This window comes from Macaca thibetana, chromosome X, assembly GCF_024542745.1.
Source record: "Macaca thibetana thibetana isolate TM-01 chromosome X, ASM2454274v1, whole genome shotgun sequence".
Lineage (NCBI taxonomy): Eukaryota > Metazoa > Chordata > Mammalia > Primates > Cercopithecidae > Macaca > Macaca thibetana.
Genome location: NC_065598.1, coordinates 95,516,114 through 95,533,241, shown reverse-complemented (window position 1 = coordinate 95,533,241; position 17,128 = coordinate 95,516,114). Strand labels below are relative to the sequence as shown.

Sequence of the window (17,128 nt, the reverse complement as noted above, 5' to 3'; positions counted from 1 at the left end):
GCAAGAGAAAAATGAGGAATAAGCAAAAGCAGAAGCCCCTGATAAACCCATGAGATCTTGTGAGACTTAATTCATTATCACAAGAATAGCACAGGAAAGACCAGCCCCCATGATTCAATTATGTCCCCTTGGGTCCCTCATCCAACATGTGGTAATTTTTGGAGATATAATTCAAGTTGAGATTTGGATGGGGACACAGCCAAACCATATTGAAAGGAATACCTGTGACTGGGTAATTTATAAAGAAAAGAGGATAAATTGGCTTATGGTTCTGCAGGCTTTATGGGAAACATAGCACTGGCATTGGCTTGGAATCTGCGGAAGTGTCAGGAAGCTTACATTTATGGTGGAAGGCAAGGGGGGGGAGCAAGCATATCACATGGCCAGAACAGAAGCCAGAGAGTAAAGAGGGAGGTGCCACATACTTTTAAATGACCAGATGTTGTATAAACTCAGAGCAAGAGCTCACTTATCATCAAGAGGATGGTCCAAGCCATTCATGAGAAATCCACCCCCATGATCAAAATACCTCTTGCTAGGCTCCATCTCCAACTCTGGGGATTACATTTCAACATGAGATTTGGGCAGGGACAAATATTCAAACTATATCACCAGCTGATTTAAATTTTTTTTTTTTTTGTAGAGATGGTGTCTCACTATGTTGCCCAGGCTTGTCTTGGCCTCCATATGTATGAGGCTCAAGTGATCCTCTGACCTTGGTGTCCCAATGTACTGGCATTACAGGCATGTGCCACTGCATCTGGCAGCCCTACATCCTACGAGATGTTGTTTTCAATGTTTTAATATCTGGTCCATGCTGAAGGTAGATAATGGTGAGAAGAATCTTATATGCATGGATATGTATTCGTGCGTAGCTGTATGTAAAGCAAACCGTTGCATAAAACTATTTTGAACCTGAAAAGTATTATAAACATTTGAAAATACAGAAATCCAAAGGAGAAAACTTGTACATGCACACACAGATTTTTGTTGTCATCGTAGCATGCAGAACTTCTATCTATTTAGAAATAGTTGTTTTAAAAAATCCTTTAGAAATATGAATTCTGGACAGCTGCTCTATAGCAATGATGGTGCTAAATTAAAATGACAGTCTGAACACCCATTCACAAGACCCAGACCAAAATAGCATTGCAATACAGAAGCAGGAATGACTAAATGTTAGGAAAGACAAATTTTCACATTTTAAGAAAAAAAAAAAATTCATTATTTAGGAGCCAGTTTCTCTTTCCAGACTATGCCTCCTGAATCTTGTCTCTGAGGAGCATCTACAGACTCTGTGAAAGGTATATTGGGGCTTATTTTTGGTAGAGTGATAGAAAATTCAAAGGAATGTAAGGAATATGAATAAGGAAAAGCTGGATTGGAACACATATTGAAATCTATGAACCTGAGTGTAGGATACTCATAGATTTATATCAGCTGAATGAAGGCAAAAGGAAAAGGATAGATGTAATATAAAAATGGTTGGATACTACAAGTCACCAGGCCAGATGAAGAAAATGCATAGTACAGACATAATGAGGATGACAAAACTAGCAGCAAGACATATTAGAGCCGTAAGGGCATACATGAATTGTCTGCATCTAATGGAAGCTGTCTTCACTAAAATTAGAATATGGCAAGATATGCTGGAGTTTTCAAAAATGAAAATCTGAACTCTTCAGTTTTCATGAGTCTACCCAGAAGTGGGCGTGATCACACACCCACCCAGGAATATTTAGATGTTGAGGCAAATGGAACAACACACTCGACTATGAATTTGAATAAAATACATTTAGTAGTCACAACAAGCTGAAGTGGAAGGGCTAACTCAGAGGTGCAGTGAGAATGCAAGCAAAGGTAGTGAATTGGAGGTGCCTTCTGACTTCTATTGTTATTAGGGGGTGAAGCTGGTATGGGAGACTCCTAATGCTCAGATAGAGGTTGTGCTAGCTAAAATTCCTCCTATCATGCAGAGGCTGAGTGAGTCTTCTTATCTAGGTTGTTGGGGAGGCAAGACAGAGGAGTGGGGATCTAAAAGTTCTCAGTGGCCAAACATAAAAAAATCGAGCAAATCTTTGGCCCACTTTTTAATAAGGTTTTTAATTTTTGATTGTTGAATTGTTTAAGTTCCTTATAGACCCTGAATATTAGATCTTTATTAGATGCATAGTTTGTGAATATTTTCTCCAATTCTCTAGATTTTCTGTTTGCTGTTGATAGTTTCCTTTACTGTGCAGAATCTCTTTAATTTAATTAAGTCCTGCTTGTCAATTTTTGTTTTAAATGAAATTGCTTTTGAGGACTTATTATAAATTATTTCCCAATACTAATGTTCAGAATGATGTTTCTTAGGTTTTTTTCTATGATTCTTATAATTTGAAGTCTTATATTTAAATCTTTATTCCATCTTGAGTTAATTTTTGTATATGGTGAAAAGTTGGGGTGAAGTTTCTTTCTTTTGCATATGGCTAGCCAGTTATCTCAGTGCCATTTATTTACAGGGAGTTCCTTCCTCATTGCTTATTTGTGTCAACTTTGTCAAAGATCAGATGGCTGTAGGCATGAGGTTTTATTTCTGAGTTTTCTGTCCTGTTCCATTGGTCTACATTTTCATTTTTGTACCAATATCATGCTGTTTTGGTTACTGTAGCCTTATAGTATAGTTTGAAGTTGGGTAATGTGATGCCTCTGGCTTTGTTCTTTTTGTTTAGGATGGCTTTGACTATTAGGGCACTTTTCTGGTTCCATATGAATTTTAGAATAGCTTTTTCTAGTTCTTTAAAAAGTGACATTGGTAGTTTGGTAGAAATAGTGCTGAAACTGTAGATTGCTTTGGGCAGTAGGGCCCTTTTAATTTAATTTAACATTGATTCTTCCAATTCATAAGCATGGAATGTTTTGCATTTTTGTTTGGGTCATATATTATTTCTTTCAGCAGAGCTTTGTAGTTCTTCTTGTAGAGATCTTTCACTTCTCAAAAGAAGTCAGATAAGAGGCCATCAAATGTATGAAATAAAGTGCTCCACATCATTAATCATCAGAGAAATGTAAATCAAAAACATAATAAGATACCATCTCACCCCAATCAGAATGGCTATTATTAAAAAGTCAAAAAACAGCAGATGCTGGCCAGGCTGCAGAGAAAAGGGAATGCTTATACATTGTTTGTGGGAATGTAAATTAGTTCAAACACTGTGTAAAGCTGTGTAATAGTTTGGCGATATCTCAAAGAATGTAATACAGACCTACAATTTGACACAGCAGTCTTATTACTGGTTATTTATCCAAAAGAAAACAAATCATTCCACTGAAATGGCACTTGCACTTGTATTGCAGCACTATTCACAATAGCAAAGACATATAATTAACCTAAGTGCTAATCAATGGTGTATCAGATAAAGAAAATGTGGCACATATACACCATGGAATACTACACAGCAATATAAAGCAATGAAATCATGTCCTTTGCAGCAACATGGGTGGAGCTGGAGGCCATTATCCTAAGCAAATTAACACAGAAACAGAAAACCAAAAAACTCATATGCTCACTGATAAGTGATAGTTAAACATTAAGAACTCATGAACATAAAGGCAGCAACAATAGATACTAGGAACTATTAGAGGGAGAAGGAAGGGAAGGGGAAAACAATTGAACAACTAACTATTGGGTATTATACTCATTACCTCAGTGATGGAATCATTGATAGGCCAAATCTCATCATCACACAATGTACTCATGTGACACACCTGCACCTGTACTCCTGAATCTAAAATAAAAATTGAAATTGTTAAAAAATGGGAAAATAAAAGTCACTATGAAAATTTTTAAAACAAGAAGTCTCGAATTTAAAGTGTTTTGAGTATAACTTAAATATTAAAACAGACAAATGTGTGTACAAGTTAATACATTTTAACATTGCTTTAATGGGGTAAAACATGTAATAAAATGCATCACTTTTGAAAAGATGTACATCCAAGTAATTACCAACTCTGTTCAAAATATAAAACATATTCATCACCTGAGAAAGCTCCCTCTTGTTCTTTCCAATTAATTATTTTCACCTAAGCAACTGCTATTTTAATTTCTGTCACCATATATGGTTTTGCTTATTCCTGAACTTAATATGAATATAAGCAAACATTAAATACTCTTTTGTGTCCAAATCCTATTGCTTAACATAATGCTTTTGAGATTACCCTGATATTTTTGCATATATGAAGAGTTTGCTACTTTTTACTGGTGAATAGTATTCCTTGTATGAATATACCATTTTTTAAATTATCTTACTGATGGAAATTTGGGTTGTTTTCAGTTTTTTGCTATTATGGATAAAGCAACTATAAAAGTATATTCTTATTAAAAGTAGAGCAAGACTTTTTATTAAACCCCCAAAATACATGTTTATAAATGATTTGAGAGCAATTGACCTTTTGCCCTTTGATTTTTAGATAAAACTCAAGAGTCTTGGATTGGTTAGCCAGGAGATGTTGAAAATGAAAGCAACCAGAATAAGAAAACTTGAAATTATACCATTTAGGGTTAAATACATTGCATCTTTATTGTAGGAAGAGAAGATTTAGTGGCTGCATGATACCTCTTTCCAAATATTTAGTGGGATATTCTTTGGAAGAAGGAGTAAACTTCTTCTGTCACCCTAGAGAATAGTCTTTGGACCAATGAGTCAGAGGGCAAATTTAGACTTACAAGAAAGATCAGTAATAATAATTATAATTGAGATGTAATTGGCTGCCTATGATGGTAAAGTGTTCTTCATCCCAAAGCATATTCAAGCTGAGATGGGCTGACCACCTGTTAGGAATGTTTTAGAATCAAATCATTGTTTGAATGGATAGTTGAGCAAAGTGAAGTCTAGGGTGTCTACTAAGAGAATTCTCTAATCTTGTGTGTGTATTATTCTTTTTCCTGATAAGTCTCCTCATGGATCCGATGACATTGCAGTTAATATTTTAATGACATCGATGGATAAATAAGAGCCATATAGTGCAATGCCCTATTTCTTCTACTTCTGAGGAAGTTTCCACTGTCAGCTGTATAACCAAATCAACTAGATTGTTGTTTTGAGCTACGAGCCAGGGATAGAGGAGGAGCAGAAAAAGTATCAAAATAAGCTGTAGTGCTCATTTATACCCGTTGTAAATTAATTATTAGAATAATTTTTACTTGAGAACTGACTTTAGTGGAAAAAATTGGCAAGGACAGGAGAAAAGTTAAGTGCCCAAAGGTAGGAGAAAAGAAGACAAAAGAGAGTCCGGGCGCGGCGGCTTAAGCCTGTAATCCCAGCACTTTGGGAGGCCGAGGTGGGTGGATCACCTGAGGTCGGGAGTTTGAGACTAGCCTGACCAACATGGAGAAACCCCGTTTCTACTAAAAATAGAAAAAATTAGACGGTGTGGTGGTGCATGCCTGTAATCCCAGCTGCTCGGGAGGCTGAGGCAGGAGAATCGCTTGAACCCGGGATGTGGAGGTTGCCGTGAGCCGAGATCGCGCCATTGCACTCCAGCCTGGGCAATAAGAGCATAACTGTATCTCAAAAAAAAAAGAAAAAGAAAAAAGACAGAAAAGAAAATGCTGGCAATTTCAGAGGCGAACTATGCTTACCCATTTGTCAGAATGTCTGTGGATAAGCAGCTGTCATATGCTTGGTTCCTCATCAGAAGGCTGAATCTTCTACAATTTCCAGCTTCTTAATCATTTTTACTCTGGTATTTGACACTTCCCTTTGTTTTTCATTCCATTCACTATTAATATGGTGTGTGCATCACTGACAACCTTCTGAGATCCAGCTCTGATTTGGTACAACCCTGCCACAACAAATCCCTCAAAGGCTCCTAATTATCTACTGAACTGAATTAAAAACTCATTGTTTGGTGTACAAGACTATCTATGGTTTTGCTTCCATTGCTCATTCTAATGTTATAGCTCATGGCTTACCTTCATCTCTATGCCCCTCATTCCAGTTGAACTGCAGGTTGCTTCCTATAAACTCGATGTACTTTACTAACTCTATACATTTGTTCCTGCTATTCTACCCATTTTTGTCTCTGTGTATAAAATTTTTACCCATATTCTATAAAAGCTATCTGAAATACTACTTTGCCACCTCTGCCTTCGAGGTAACAATATTTACTCCTCTATCTGATCAATTAGGATACTATTTTTGCATCTCTTTTACATTAGTTATGTTTTTTCCTTTGTGATTTGCCTTTTAGTATTAAGTTGAACTTTATGAAATCATTAACATTCAACCATTTTGGCTCACATAAGGAGCATTTATGTGGTTCAATCTAAGTAATATATGACTTATCTCTCCTAATAGACTATAAGCTCCTTGAATCTCCCAAAGTGCCTACCAAATGCCTCCTATAATCTTCTTCTCCAGCATAATACTGTTTGTTGAAATGAATGACTAAATTATGTTCAAATTGAATCTCAATATTTAAGAATTCTTTGGTTGAGTCATTTATGTGGGAGTTTTTTATCCTCAAGATTTGTAACTAAAGAGCCTCCCATAAAAAGGCTCTGGATAAACCTTGACTGAATCAGAAAAGACAATTCTATGCATCACTTAGTAGAGTTATATAATCATTAAAGGTAAATTCAACTTTAGGATTTTATGATTTTAGTTGCAAAATGCTCTTGGTGCATAATTTGCTGTCTCACGAGTATATTTCAACTGGATTTTATATCCCATACAACATTCCTGTTCTTTCAGGATTTGTGATATAGAGCTTTCTCCAAGAGGCAAGATTCACCTCAATTCTAAGCACAAACTGGGAATTTCTTTATATTTATTCCCTTTGTATTTGCTATAGTGATCAGCATCCATTTCCTGATGCAACCCTCCATCTTAGTTGTATTTGTTTTTCAACTACTTAGGCCAGTGTGTCTATCCACAAAGACTTCAAATTTGTTTTTAACTCTTCTCTGTACTTTTAATACCTAACACAGTGCCTGGCACATCATAGGCCCTCAGTTAATTAATGCTTGCTAAAAGGAGGAAGAAAAAAAGTAAGTGAACATAGTGAAACCCTGTCTCTACAAAAAGTACAAAAAATGGCTGGGTGTGGTGGCATGCACCTTTAGTCCCAGCTACTTTCGGGTCTGGGTTGGGAGAATTGCTTGAGCCTGGGAGATGGAGGTTCCAGTAAACCGAGTTTGCACCACTGTACTCCAGCCTGGGCGATAGAATGTGACTCGGTGTCAAAAGCAAACAAACAAATACAAAAACACATGATTAAAAAGAAAAACAATCTCCCTTGGGAGAAAAAAATAAATTTGTGTCAATTAATCTTTTTTACTTCAGGTTAAAGGAAATTCCTCAAAAAGGGCATACCCCAGCCACTGGAGTGGCAATTCCAACAATGTAGATTAAACACACAGGCTCAGGATTTTTAAGTCAGCACCTCCAGTTTGCTTGAAATGGAGCTCTGCAAGCAGAAAAGATGCACAGCATGTGTATAGGATATGAAACTATCCTACTGAGATTTTATGGCTCAGTGACATTACTTATCTTACATTATAAGATTAGAAAAGATCTTATAGGCTGCAAAACAAGAGTGTTCTACTTTCCTCTTTATGAAATTATGAATTGCTACTTTTTAAAGTGTCTCCACTACTGATAGGTAATATTATGCTCATTTTTTCCAGCCTGGGTAAGATAGACGTGATACATCTATCAATAAAGAAACTCAAAGAAAATATGGAAGCAATGGATCTTAGTCCTTTATACCAAGAGTTGCAATCTTTCCTTTTAATCAAGTAGACTCTAACTTCGTAGACCAGACCCAATTCTTCAGCTTTTCTCATCCCACCGTGTTGGAATCTGTATTGTATCTTATCAAGGTAAGTTCATGTCACACTGGCCTTCAGGCATTAGTGTATCCCAGAAATAGGAATATAAACCAGAATTGAAGAGGCATAACAGAGTCCAGAGCCAGAACAAAGAGATGTTGACAGTATTGGAACATAAGAAAAATAAAATAATAGAGTTTGAGATGAGGTTAGAAGTCAATACTAGTCAGGGACCCAAAAGCAAGAAAAACATACAAGCCAGATACTATATTCAAGAAATAGGTTAAAACACTGTAAATAATCTGTGGAACATTCATAAAGTACCAAAAATGGAAATTGACATAAAATTTGCCTCCAAAGTAAGTTTTACTATAGCCTATAACAATGACCAGTTTACCTATGGTGAACAAGGCCCAAAAGTCTTAACTGTGCAGTGACTTGTCACACGTGAAAGAGATTTGGTTTGTTCCACAAATACATAAGTCCATTGTGTTATCCACTTACCCTCCTGACATTCGCCTTAAATCTGGGCCTTCATAGATTCACTGGTCTATGTATACTTTATTTTGGTCTCTCAGATGAAGAATAAATAGGGCTGAAAACCAGAGCTAGTTACTCCCTCCCCTTCCTCAAATCAAGACTACCCAGGAGATTATAGGGCCTATCTACCATATACCAGGAGTGACATAAAATAACTTATTAAGAGCTGTCTATCCCAGAAAAGGAACAGAAATGTGTCCTTCATCCACATTAGCTTTCAGAAGGGTGATAATAGCCTAGGCTCCATCTCATAGCTTGAAGTAAGAAAGGAAACATAATTTTTTGAGTTTCCATCATGTGGTAGGCACTGTGTCAAGCCTATTCGAATGTATTATCTCATTCAAGCTTCACGAACAGCCTGTCAAACTCCATATTAATACGAATTAAATGTATTGTTTCATAATTGCTTTCATAGTGCTCATTGTCTCTAAGTCACTTTGCGATGGGCAATATTTACAAATCTTTAAAAAACAAGATTTAGATTAGCCTTGGGAACATGAAATGATGCTGCAAATACAACATTGTTGCATTCCTTTAATGTTCTCATAAATGCTGCTAAGAGTAACAGAAGTTTGGGATAATTATTGTAGTAGGCTATATCCAATAATGTTAGAGGATTTCACAAATTCAGTTACTGCCAGTAAATGTTTGTAATTATTTTTTTGCATTGCAGTCATTTACTTGGAGCTAAACATTTTTATCATGATATATTATAGATAGAGACCAGAACTTTAGAGAGATGTATAGGTTTGTCTGTAGGTATATATAAACACACATACTAACCAACACTTAAGCATAATATTCCCTTTCCGGAACAAACCAATGATGACATTTTTGCCCAATCCTGGCCACCCCAAAATATACACTAAAGAAAAACACCAGATGTGCAATTGCATCAAATCTCCAACTCAGTTTAGATTTTACAAAGTACTTGACATACTGCAATTTCTCATGCTTGGTACATTGCAATTTCTGATACATATTACCTGAGCATTAATAAATACTTGTTATATGTTCTGAAGAACTGGAATAAAAGGCATGAGCCATTTTTACTCTTATTCCTTTTGTTTTGTCATAATTGTTTATCTAATTATGTTGAAATGGGTGCTGAAGGTAATGGTTTGTGGAAAGTATCGAAGAAGAAAAGTTCCAGAAAAATGTTAAATTGTTCTTTTTTTTTTAATTGACTGAATGTCAGGGTTGCCTTTGGGGTATATTTTGCTTGCGCATGTTTATCCTGAAAAACCACATGACTATGTAAATTGAAGGAAGAATATAGCCCTTGAAGAGTTGAGGTAGGATCCTCAACTTAGTGCTTATGCTATCAAATTTTCCATTCGTCTCAGAATTTACCTCATGATTGGTGATTGGTTTAGTTTTCAGAATCCCTCTCTAGTATTCTGTTAGCAAAGATCTCTGCAGCACTTTAGCCAATGAGTGTCTTAGACTGATGTGCTTTGAACTGCAGCTTTCTCCTAGGAAGGGAGGTGATGCCACATAATGACTGAGAGTGCAAGCTCTGAACGAACTTGGACTTAATCCATTTCTAGACCATTTACCAGCTGTGTGACCCTGGGAAAATTAAGCTGTTTGTGATTCAGTTTCCTTATCTGTATAATATGATGAAAAATAGTAAATGTCTCATAGAGTTGTGACTTTGAAATGAAAGAATCCATACAAATTATTCGGCACAATGCATGGCACTCATTGTATATGGAAGTGAGTGAGATCACCCATGTAAGGAAAGATGTGTATATTATTTCTTTAAGAATAAGTATTTCTTTAATAGACGCAGTTTTGTGGGGAGTAAGAGAGATCTGAGGGCAGGGATTCAGTCTGGGGCAAGAGAATAGGCTAACTGGAAGGGATTGCATTAAAGTCCTATTTTAATGTCCTTATTAAAGGTATTGTATTCTCTTAGATATGTTATCAAGTACATAGGTTAGAGTAGAATTAATTTGCCTTCATTTTTACCCCTTGGTTCTTCATATAGCATTATGCATTCTATGGGTGTTCAGCAAATGTTATGATGATAGAAAAATGGAAATTAGAAGGAGAGTACTTGGGTGTACTGCAAGAAATAACTCATAATACATGGCCAATAGTTGAATCCCAGAGGTTATGACTTTGAAGCCATCATAAATGTATTATATTAAAATAACTTTTCTCTGAAGGAGAAAATGTTGCTTTGCTCTGTAGAGGAGCACATATTTCAACCTCTGCATGACAGTAAGCACTAGTTAAAAAAAAACAAAAGTTATGTGATTTCTATTGGTGAACTGGATTGAAAATCACAGTTATTTGTTACCACTGTCTGATAATTTGTAGTTTTAGGAAGAAGATGCATTGAACACTGAGAACAAGTTTGCAATTCTTTTAGCACAGATGTCTTTTGATCTTTCTTCCCCCTGTTGGAATATATCCCACAAGGACTATTAGTTGCAAAAGAAAAACTATTTGCGAATAACAACAGATTAAAAGCAAAAATAAAAATTATAGCTACGTTCTTTAAAAAGGCCCTCTTATAGCTCATTTTCAGATGTTCAATGTGAAATTTTCCAGAAAATGAAAGAATAACTGACAGCTCTGTATCTGTAACATTGTCAACTCTAGGGATATTTATGCATATATTAAATTTTAGAACACTTTGAATATCTTGTGTAATTTGCATCATGAGAACTGCTTCAGCTGTAAGCCCTTGTAATATTGATTTTGCTATTCTATTAATCTATATTAATAGAGAAAAATATGGGTGATACCTATATCTTCAAATATGATTAGTATGTCTGTTGTTTTCATCAACTTAATGTTGAAGTTCTTTCATATATTCAGTATTACTACAGGTTAATAATATTTCAACTTGATATCTGATCCTGGAAAAATAACCTGTCATTGTTCAGTGACCCTGCTGACCGTAAAAGAATCTCTTTCAATTAAAGAAATAGACTGTCTCTTCCATTGACCTAGTCTAAAAGTAGGCCTTTGAAAGTACATTCACTCATTTATTAATCTAATACATATTTATTTATCTCCAGCCATGTTTAAATCATACTTTTCGGTAAACGAGTAACTCTAATTCAAGTCAGAATGTGCTAACTCCTATAAAAGTGGTACAAATGGAATGCTATTCGAGTGAAGAAAGAGTAGTGATTACATTAGGAAAGGCTTCAATGAGAGTAGATTTAGAACTTCCTCCTAAATTTCTATAGAATAAAATGTATTATTATTGGAATAAATAATTATTTTAGTTTGAATTAATTAAGAGTAACATCCTCTGGGAGACTGAATAGACAGTCAAAATGAAATCATGGAAAGGTTTGACTAAGGAATGTGAACTTCGTTAAATTAGTAATGAAGGACTACTGAATATGGGGGGATTGTTGGAATAAAAATGTAGACCAACGTCGTGGCAATGGAAATGAAAAGACATGGAAAAGATAATTAATATTTAGAGGAATATGAGGGGTAAAAGAGACTGCAGTTAACAAAAAAAGCCTCTATTTCTCTTATAACTGATCAAAACTTATCTCCCCTTCTGCTAGTGTCTTAGACTATCTGGTAAACCCTCTTTTTAACACTGCAGTACAATATCCAATGTTGCCCTGTGAATGTAGGGAAGACGAAGTTTCTAAACTGTTTGGCTATTAATTTTAAAAGAGAAACAAATGACTATCACCTGAGAAAGCCAAGCTTTCTTTGTGATATTCTGATGATCTTGCTCAATGATGCATTTTTTTCTCTTGTAGCTTGTTGGCTTTAAAAATGGTTTATTATTTTATTTCTATGTAATAAATGAGCAGAAACATTTTAGGTACTATAATCTTTATTACTTTCTAGAGGACTCTTAGCAAAAGAGATTATATAAAAGAACCAAGCAACAAGAAATAGTAGAAAATGCCACTTTTTTCCCCTCAGTAAAGGCCAAAATGGCAGAAATATAATCAAATCAAATGGCATGACTTCAAATTATGTGCCTCCTAAATAAAACTTTATATCCTTCTTCCTCCAACAGCAGGTCACAACCTCTTCATTTCCTTTCACTTCATTAAAAAGCCCTCAACATGCAGCCAGGTGTCCCTTTTGTTCAGCAGTTCGTTAAAGTACAGTCGCTTAACCACAGGGACTGAGAAATGCATTGTTAGGCCATTTCATCATTGTGAGAACCTCACAGAATGTACTTACCCAAATCTGGATTGTATAGCCCACTAAACTCCTAGGCTATATGGTATATAGCCTATTGCTCCTATGCTACAAACCTTTATGGCATATTACTGTACTGAGTACTGTAGGCAGTTGTAACATAATGGTCAATATTTGCATGTCTAAGCATATCTAAACCTAGAAAAGGTACGGTAAAACTACGGTATAAAAAATAGAGAATGATACACCTTTGCAGGACACTTCATGAATGAAGCTTGCAGGACTGGAAATTGTTCCAGGTGAGTCAGTGAGTGAGTGCTGAGTGAACATGAAGGCCTAGGACATTACTTTACACTACTGTAGACTTTATAAATATTGTATACCTATGCTACACTAAATTTATGAGTCTTTCTTCAATAATAAATTAACCTTAGCCTACTGTAATGTTTTTGTTTTACACATTTTTAATTTTTTAAAATTTGTTGGCTTTTGTAACAACACTTAGCTTAAAACGCAAACACATTGTACAGCTGTACCAAAATATTTTCTTTATATCCTTATTTTTAAGCATTCTTCTATTTTTAATTCTTAATTTCTTTTCACTTTTTCAACTTTTTTTTGTTGTTGTTAAAAACTAAGACACAAAGACACATATATTAGCCTAGGCCTACACAGGGTCAAGATCATCAATATCACTGTCTTTCACCTCTACACCTTATCCCATTAGAAGGTCTTCAGGGCATGGAGTTTTCATGTCCTATGATAATAATGTCTTCTTCTGGAATAATTCCTGAAGGTCCTGTCTGAAGCTGTTTTACAGTTAATTTTCTTTTATAAGTAGAACAGGTACACTCTAATATAATGGTAAAAAGTATAGTATAGCAAACTCATAAACCAATAACATAGTTGTTTATCATCATTAAGTACTATGTACTGTACATAATTGTATGTGCTATACTTTTATATGACTTGCAGCACAGTAGGTTTGTTTTTACCAGCATTACCACAAACATGAGTTGTATAACATGAGCATTACCTTGCAGTACCATGTTACAATGGCTACAATGTCAGTAGGTAATAGGAGTTTTTCAACCCCATTATAATCTTATGGGATCACCTACATATATGTGGTCCATTATTAACTGAAATGTCATTATGTGGCACGAGGCTGTACTGGAATTTGCTGAGGGATGTTAATTCTGCTTTTGGACATAATCAAATCATCCCTCTTACTCTCTAACTCATTGCTTAATAAGAGTGTCAATATATACGCTTGAAAAGCCAGTGCACAGTTGAGGATTTTCTAGTCCAGAATGATGCACCAAGAGTACATGAAATTCTGGGGTTTTCTGGAGGGTTTTAAATATTTTTAGTTATGAAGGCCAAACTCTGCAAGTTATAGGGGCATGGACTCACTACAACCCAGCAGTTATACTATATTTCTACTGCTGAAGTACTAAATGACAAATTGAAAGGCTTGCTTAGTGTTGTCGCTAAGTTGCATTTTCCCTTGTGCATATTCAGCAGTACCAGGAGACCAATATCTATTTCACACTCCAGTTCAGAGCAGCCTAGCACATCCTACTCCCTCCACCTGTGAAATGTGTTGCTTTGGTTGGTGCTTTGTGATTTTGTACCATGGATTACTTATGCCAATGTTGGGTGTTGCCTCTAGTTCCTACCAAGGTTCCCTTAAACCCATTGCTCCTTTTTTTTTTATTTTAACATAATTACCTTGACTTCTGGTGAAAGGGCTATAATTCACATAGCTAGTAAAGTTGTTAAGATATGGTATAATATTTATCCATCTTCATTAAATAGAGAGAAAAATAATAGGGTTGTTTAATGGGCAAGCTCGTTGCAGCCACTTTCCCAAGAAAAATGCATTTATTTACCTTTGCCTCAGTGATTTAGACATGGAAAAACAGTAGAGAAGGTAGAGAGACAAAAAAGAGTAAGATGTGAATCAAGAAGTGAAGGGATTTTTCAGTTACATTCCCAGCCCATGGAAACTGGGTGGTGATGGGCAATATTGTCAAAGGAAAAGTGATATGAGACAAAACTGACATAGGAATTAGGTATAAACATTCAAAATGACCAGATGGGACTCCAGTATGGGAACAGCAATTATTGTTTTTAGCTCCCCATCATCTAAACTAATTCCTGAGGCAATTGTTTAATTGGTAGTGTCCAGTTACCAATTTTTTTTTTTTTTTTTTCACAGAGTCTCACTTTGTCACCCAGGCTGAAGTGCAGTGCTGTGAACTTGGCTCACTGCAACCTCTGCCTCCCAGGTTCAAGCAGTTCTCCTCCCTCAGCCTACAGATTAGTTGGGATTACAGGCATGCACCACCACATCTAACTAATTTTTGTATTTTTAGTAGAGATGGGGTTTTGTCATGTCGCCCAGAGTGGTCTCAAACTCCTGGCCTCATGTGATCTGCCTGCCTTGGCCTCCCAAAGTGTAGGGGGATTACAGGCAGAAACCACCGTGCCCATCCCCAAATTGTTGATAGCAGCAGCAAGCTGTGGTATCTGTGCTCAGTGATAGCAGCAGTGGTATCTTCATGGTATCAGTTGTGCAGCATGATTTTTGGTGGTATTCCTGATGGGCAGTCTCCAAACCTAGCACTCCATTTTGTTCTTAGATTAATCAGAGTTGACACATGTTTTTCTGGAAGGGAGAAGGGACTAAAAAGAGTCTTCTATGTGGTCTGCCTCATGTAATTCAGGCTTAGAAGGAAGGACTTCTCCAGTTAATGGAGGGATTGTTCTTCATTAGTTACTCACATTTTCACACAATTCCATCATTCAGAACAATATTTCTTTTGCTATCTAGTTACGTTCCATATTTTGTACCCTAGCAATGAGTGGGGGAGTAGGAAGTCTCTAAGAAACCCGATAAAAAGAAACACATAAAATGTTTAATCCATCTGACACTCAACAAAGTGAACAAAAATAAGCAATGGGGAAAGGACTCCTTATTTAATAAATGGCTAGCCATATGCAGAAGGATGAAGCTGGACCTCTACCTCTCACCATAGACAAAAATGAACTCAAGATGGATTAAATATTAAATGTAAACCTCAAACTATCAGAACCCTGGAAAAAAACCTAGGAAACATCATTCTGGATTTTGGCCTTGGAAACTAATTTATTACTAAGTCCTCAAAAGCAACTGCAACAAAAGCAAAAATTGGCAAGTGGCACCTAATTAAATAAAGGACTTTTGCACAACAAAAGAAACTATCAAGAGTAAACAGGTAACTTACAGATTTGGAGAAAATATTTGCAAACTATGCATCCAACAAATGCCTAATAGCCAGAATCTATAAAGAATTTAATTCAACAAGCATAAAACAAATAACCCCATTAAAAAATGGGCAAAAGACAGGAACAGACACTTCTGAAAAGAAGATAAACAAGTGGCCAAGAAACATGAAAAATATGCTTTATGTCACTGCTCATTAAAGAAACATAAATCAAAACCACAATAAGATACTGTCTCATACCAGTCAGAATGGCAATTATTAAAATGTCAAAAAGCAACAGATGCTCACCAGGCTGTGAATAAAAGGGACTGTTTATACACTATTGGTGGGAATGTAAATTAATTCATCCATTGCGGAAAGCAGTTTGGCAATTTCTCCAAGAACGCAAGACAGAACTACCATTAGACCCAGAAATCTCATTACTGGGTATACATCCAAAAGAAAACAAACAGTTCTACCAAAAAGAAATATGCACTCTTCTGTTCATCACAGTGCTATTCACAATAGAAAAGACATAGAATCAACCTCGGTGTTGATCAATGGTGGGCTAGATAGAGAAAATGTGATACATATATACCATGGATTACTGCATAGCCATAAAAATAATGAAATTATTATGTCCTTTATAACAACATGGATGGGGCTAGAGGTCATTATCATAAACAAATTAACATAGAAACAGAAAAGCAAGTACTGCATGTTCTCACTTGTGAGTAGGAGCTAAACATCTGGTATTTAGGGACATAAAGATGGCAACAATAGATACTGGGTACTGCTAGAGGGCAGAAAGAGGAATGTAGCAAGGATTGAAAAACTAACTTTTGGATACTATGCTCAATACCTGAGTGACATGATCATTCATACCCTAAACCTCAGCATCAGGCAATATACCCAGGTAACATACCCAGGTAACAAACATGCACATGTACCTCCTAAATCTAAAATAAAATTTGAAAAAATAATGTTCATTTATCCTCAGCCTGAAGTTAGGAAACACTGATCTGGAATAATACTAATGAATTGTAATAATAATTATGTTATGAATATCAGCAATAGGTACAAAAGAGCTAATATTTATTGTGTATTTCCAGCTATTAGAACAGTCAGTGTCTTTTACTTGCTTGTCACTTTTAACAACAACTTTAAGAGGTAGGTTCTGTTATCTATTTATAGATGAGGAAACTGCAGGTTCAAAAAGTTAAGGAACTGACTCAGAGTTACTAAGTGGAGAAGCTAGAGTTAGACAGTAGATCTGTTTGATTTGAAAATCCAAGCTTCTGACAACTCTACCATCTTCAAATAAGAAGGATAGTAATGTGTTTTGTTATGTGTATGTGTCTTATAATACATGTTTTAGAGG

The 17,128-nt window shown here is 35.7% G+C and overlaps 1 long non-coding RNA gene across 1 annotated transcript in view; it reads left to right on the top strand.

The window, feature by feature from the left end:
• Window positions 1-17,128, top strand: part of LOC126945283 (uncharacterized) — a 73,280-nt gene that overhangs the window by 53,095 nt on the left and 3,057 nt on the right. Inside the window, exon 4 of the long non-coding RNA XR_007722391.1 lies at window positions 7,673-7,867. This is a non-coding gene — a long non-coding RNA (uncharacterized LOC126945283). The remainder of the gene's footprint in view (window positions 1-7,672; window positions 7,868-17,128) is intronic.